At 31.2% G+C, this 6,610-nt stretch overlaps 1 protein-coding gene across 2 annotated transcripts in view; it reads left to right on the forward strand.

Annotated features, from left to right (window-relative positions):
• The window catches only part of LOC127725386 (perlucin-like protein), a 196,721-nt gene that overhangs the window by 119,493 nt on the left and 70,618 nt on the right, over window positions 1-6,610 (forward strand). The gene's annotated exons all lie outside the window — the stretch shown is intronic.

The following is a 6,610-nucleotide window of genomic DNA, read 5'->3' on the forward strand; positions in this document are numbered from 1 at the left end:
TATTTTTACAAAAGTAGCATGCTTACTTTCTCTCTGACAGGTTTTTCTGATTTTCTATTTGTGTTTGTGGTTTCTAATGTAGATGTTTAACTCATTTTTGAACACTGAACACACAAAAAAAGTAGATAAAATCAGAATAAGAGTACAAAATGTGCTGCTTTAATGGTCTTAGTCTAACAGTCAGTATGAAGCAAGTGAAAAATGAGGTTCTATGCACATACAAGTTGAATTCCTTTTAGCAGATTTCACTGAATCTGTATCAAAAGCACTTGTTACTGGTTGTTTGACCTTGTCTGTTTCACAGACTACCTTTATTTTCTTTTGTTTGATAGCTAGTGGTTAAAATATTTGCCTTTTGAGGCTGAAATTTCATGCCGGTTTTAAAAAGTACAGTAAATAACTTTGCAGCAGACCATACTGTCTACATATATAGTTGAAAGTGACAGTCTTGTTACATCCAGGCTCCATGTTTTATCATATCTAAGCAAAGAATTGAGCAAAAAGAAGCATATCTCCATCTCCCATATCATTTACATGCTTTTTAATATGCAAATGTGGGGAACGACCTAAATTGATAACAGGTTTTTTTAAGCTTGACATTGCTGAAGACCATTTTATTCACATGTGTTATGCTATTTGAAACTTATATTTCCATTAAAAGTACATTTATAACATGTAAAATGTTTTCTTATAACTTAACAACTTCAGAAAATTGTGGTAAGTGAAAAATATTACATTTCATATAAGGCCTCACTTCATTTGAAAACCTCTATTTTTTGGCACAGGCTCATATAAAATTAACTTCTGGCCATTGTTTATCAGTCTGAAACATGAAGTATGCTATCTGTTGCTTTTAATAGGTAATAACTTATACATAGAGACATTAAAAAGTGTAAGTTTTGGTATATTATGGTTTTTAGAAGCCCAAATTTGATAGTTGAAATTGTTCTAATTCAACGCCACAATTCAGCACCCAAAGTTGAGATATAAAAAATGCCACATTTTTTATAATTGGTATCATATGGCTTTGAAACTGTGTAAACTGTTTCATACTACACTAAGCTTAAATCATGCCAAGTTTTATTAGAATTGGTCAAGTTTTAGACCCCTAATAGGCCGAAGACCACAATTAATGACCCTGCTTTTAGTTGTCCACGAATATAGTTCCTTTTAATTAGATTGTATTTTTTCTTAATTCTTTTTCTTTCCCTTCCTCACTCATTTCTTAGTTTGTTTGGGGTGGAAATGAAAGAAGAGAGGTGAAATAAACTTTTGGATGTTGTATTTTAACTGATTTTGATATGGAAAGAGTGATTAGGCCAGGTGCAAAAAGGTGATATTTATAGTTTTCGGAACATCTCTTGACTTGTCCATAGGGGTATGGATGTGTATTGGCTAAATTTGTAAGATACTGGGGAGCAATCTTTCTGAATGTTGGGTATATGTTTGGACTAGTACTGTACTTTACACACACAAAATATTTGACAAAAAGATTGTGTGCATTTTTTTTAAATGAAACAAAACGTTATAAAGAACTAATAGAGGAATTTAATTGTGGTCTGTGGCCAGATACAGATTGTCACAAATGAGTTGAAGTTTGAATATGTAAAATTATAGACCTCTTTTAAAGTGATGTTTACTCTAAATTTCAGAACGAGATGCTTGTTTGAAATTATCTTTTCTTGTTTGTGTTTATTGTACATGTTCATTATACTGAAGTGACCATACTATAATCAGTTTTGCACAATTTCTGCTGAAACTAACTCATTAATATGATATGCATACATGCACTCAGGATGTGCAGTCTGTGTTCGATTGGTAGATAGTTTTGTTAGTTTTCATAATATGTTGATCATGCATTAATTTGATTTACCTGTGTGATGCCAAAAGTATTGCTATTTGTCAAGAGTGATACTACATTTGAAGTCAGTCAGAGTTCTTTAAAAATTTTTGCAATTGTCTCTCAAGTACACATTGCGTTTTGAAACAATAAATATTTACTTTCAGATATATCTAATATATTTAGCTACATCGCATAAAGAATATTGATCTTTGGTCGTATCTGAGATTTAATGAATATAAAACATCTCTGCCTTCTTAAATCGACAAAGGATCATATAAATTTGTAAATTTAACATGGGAGTTTTTAATACATGTATACGAAAAACGAACATAGAATTACTAATATCTACTAAATTGAACAACTCTGACAGACTTGAAATATTGTACATAAATGCTTATCTAGATTATATATAGTTCATTTAACAAAAACTGTTTTCGAATAAGAATGAACGTATTAGACAGACAATATCTTATGATAAATATATTGACAAATCTGACTTGATCAGATTTGAATGCACAAAACAATGGACATTTTGTATAGTTGTGCTTCTTGTGTGATCTTTTCTTCTTTGCCATAACCACATAGAATAGAAAAAATGTCTTTGTGTATTGGAATGAATGATAGTAAGGACATTAAATGTAAAATGATAATTTTATGAATAAAATCATCTTCCAAAGTATGTACATAACATGAATTATACAGATATTCACTGTTGGATTTACTCAAGTTAAATTTCTATCTGAATCCAATGTATTTAATTAAAATTTCTTCTGAGTTATCTCCCCTAGACCAGTTATAGTGAATATCCTACACAACAACAGTGAATGTCTCAGAGTGCAGATTTAATATTTGATTTTAATGTAGGAATCTGTCTCGCTATTGAATTTTATGTTTTCATATATATGCATTTATTGTACATTACAAATGTGTCTTAAGGTGTCACAGATCTTGAAAAAGATACACTTTTAAAGGAAGAGAATTCTCAAAGTCCCTTGATTTCACAAATACCATGGTATAGTCATGTATATTCACTCATCATTAGAGTTATAAATATTGATACAGCTAAACACATGTATGAAGGGTGATATACTTAAAATAATTTCTCATAATTGTCAAGGTCTTTATACAAAGGAGAAACGGAGAGATGTTTTGAATTATTTGAAGTCATAGAATTTTAATATCTACTGTCTTCAGGACACATATTGTATAGAACAAAACGAATTAAACATTAAAAATCAGTGGAAGTGAGAATGCCTTTTCAATTCATTTACATCCAATCAGAGGTGTGTGGCCATCTTTTTTAATGAAAACTTTGATCTTCAAATTCACAAAGTTAAAAAAGATGAGGGTGAAAACCTTCTTAGATTGGATATTACAATTGAAGAACAAAGAATTACCTTAGTTAATATTTATAGGCCAAATATAGACACTCCTTGCTTTTATCAAAAGGTGGCAGACATTATCGAGGAATTTGATAACCAGTCTTGTATTCTTTGTGGTGATTTTAACCTAATTCAAAATTTCAATATTGACACTCATAATTATGTTAATATCAACAACCCAAAGTCTAGAGAAATATTATTACAGATAATGGAAGACTTTAACCTAGTTGATCCATTTAGCGAATTATACCCCAAATATGAAAAGGTTTACTTGGAGAAAAAAAATCCCTTTAAACAATCTCGTTTAGACTTTTTTTATTTCTGATAATATTTTTCACTTTGTTAGTGATGTTAAAATTGATAATAGTTACAGGTCTGATCATTCACCAGTGATCTTTTCTTTCAAGATTAATGAATTTATAAAAGGCAGAGGCCTTTGGAAGTTTAATAATTCCCTTCTTCATGATACTGACTTTGTTAAAGAGATGAAAAAACTCCTAAGTACAGTAAAAGAACAATATGCCGTCAAGATATATAGAAATGAAAATTTACAAAATATTGACAACTCTGAAATTGAATTTACCATAGATGACCAGTTATTTTTCGAAACATTACTTACAGAAATACGTGGTAAAACTATTTCATATGCATCTTATAAAAAAGATATGTATAGACAAAAGAAGGTTCAGGGACAATATATTAGGTCAAGAAGTCAGTGGAATGAAGGAGAAAAACCTACCAACTTTTTTGAAATCTAGAGACTAGAAATTACATTAATAATTAATAAACACTTTTCAAAAAATAAACACTATTCAAAAACTTACTTTAGAAAATGGGGTTGTAGTGGATGAACAAAAAGAAATCTTAAGTCAGACAGAGGTTTTATGAGAAATTTTATAAAAAACAAGATTGTTTGAAAAGGGTTGATTTAACACAGGCCAGTTTTTATAATGATATACCGAAGCTGAGCGAGGATGAAAAGCAGTTATTGGAGGGAAATATTAGTTTTTTTTCTGAATTAACTGCTGCATTAAAGAGAATGAAAAATAACAAGAGTCCAGGATCTGATAGTTACACTGCAGAATTTTTTTTATTATTTTTGGATTGATATTGGTAAATTTGTTCTTAGATCTGTGATTCTGATTTTGGGATTGTTTTATTTCTTCAATTTTTCCGGTTTAGTTTTATACATATACGGAAAATTCGTGTGTTCCTATTTGAACATGTTAAAGAATTTTTTATAAAACACTCCGATAGCCAGATCTACTCATTCAATGGTTTGCTTTTTTATAGGAAAATGATAAGTTTATATTATAACTCAGTTTTCATTACCTCCCGCGCTCAATGAAGGGGTGGAGATAATAAAAAAATCCTTTCATGTTCGTCGGTCGTTGTCATCGACCATGATTCTGCCCTTAGGAAAAATGTCAAAATTTCTAAACCTACGGCTCAATATACAGGTATAGTGTTTACATTGTGCCTTGGTTCAAGATCATTGCTGAGATTATCCTGGATGTACTGCCAAGAAGACATGTCACCCCTTATAGGACACATTGTTCTTACTGCGAGAAGACATTACTTTGTTCTTACTCTTAAAAATGTCCAATCATGGGGAAAAGGTAGCAAATACAACATTTAAAAACAACGACCTTCCACATTTGAAATGCCGCTAGATCAATAAATTAAATGATGAGTTTGGCATATAGTTAATGGTAAATGAACAAATTCAACTAGCTTTCAGTAACTGCCAGTACTCTCAAATCGTACTTTCGTGTTAATTTGACCTGTTGACACAATTTGTAATGCATTTCTGTATTTCAATGTTTACTTATTTTGTGTTATATCTCGTCTCACTATTTTTAATATGTACCACCTCTGATAAGTATTTAATATGACGATAAATTTTCACTTCTGTACTCGTACTGTGAACAACAAAGATATTAATTTTGTAAAAAATGTCTCCGTACTCCTAACAACAAAATTATTATATTTAAATTTACCTGTGTTTGTTATTTTATTTAACGCCATTTGTCACAGGTTAGAGTGGTCTTTTTGACACTGTTGCTACATCTTTTGTTATTAATATTGTATTTATATTGTGTCATAGATCAAACTTATTCGATCAGTGTATGTTTACTTATATGTCTTTTTGATCGAGTTAAGCCATTTTAATTGATATTTAATAGTGTGTCTTTTTTTTTATGTTGTAGTGTTACACTACTATCTCAGGTTATGGTGAAGGATGGCGCCTTTTAAAACGTTTAAACCCGCTGCATTTGTATGCACTTTTCCTAAGTCAGGAGCCTGATGTTCAGTAGTTGTCGTTTGTTGGTGTGGTTCATAAGTGTTTCTCGTTTTTTATATAGATTAGACCGTTGGTTTTCCTGTTTGAATTGTTTTACACTAGTCATTTTGAGGCCCATTATAGCTTGCTGTTCGGTGTGAGCGATGGCTCTGTGTTGAAGGCCGTTCTTTGACCTATAATTGTGAAGTTTTTATACATTGTGACTTAGATAGAGAGTTGTCTCATTGGCACTCATACAACATCTTCTTATTTGAATTAAACCTTACCTAGAGGTTGTGTTGATTGGTTATTGGTTGTTTGATGTATAACAGCAAACTATATATGCATTACTACGAACAAAGTCTACAATATTGCGATAAAATAGGAATAACCATTCTTTGTTCTAAACTGAACAGTCGATCTCTAAACCAATAAAAATACCCTACACATCAATTACGCCTAATTTTCATATTAAAGGTCCTGTTAACAGCGCATCCGTTATCACAATGATTACGATAACGTGTGTGAATACCACGTTAACATTTTTATAGACATTCAAAAGGAATATGAACTTTTCTTAGTACTAGACCGACACGATGAGAAGGAATGGTGAATTGCTAATTCGCGAGGTAATAGTCAGCAGGTCTGCAGGAAGCAAAGTAACCTTTCCCGGATACATCATTCTGACTCTGGGCCGAACACTAAAATGTCGAGTGCTGAGCGAAGAAGAAGCAAACATTAATTTTCAAGTCTTTTGTTTTGCCTGGTTGGGGATCGGACCGAAGACCTACCGCACTCATGGGAACACGCTTTTTTTCTCTATTTGTTAAATTTAATCAATTATTTACAATAAATAAAAACATCAGACAGTACCTGATGTCACAAATAACAGTTACATGCAGTCAATAAGAAAAAAATCAAAAGTAATTCAACAAAATGTACAATAATAACAGTTATATTGTATATCATTTGCATTGTTCAGAATCAATACGATATTTCTTTATAGTTATATGTTACTTACGAGGCGAACATGCTACCATATCAATGCGATTCTCTTTCGAAGAAAAGTTTGGTGACAATGTTATAGTGTACGTCCGTCAT

This window comes from Mytilus californianus, unplaced genomic scaffold (genome assembly GCF_021869535.1).
Source record: "Mytilus californianus isolate M0D057914Y unplaced genomic scaffold, xbMytCali1.0.p SCAF_15, whole genome shotgun sequence".
NCBI classification, from domain to species: domain Eukaryota; kingdom Metazoa; phylum Mollusca; class Bivalvia; order Mytilida; family Mytilidae; genus Mytilus; species Mytilus californianus.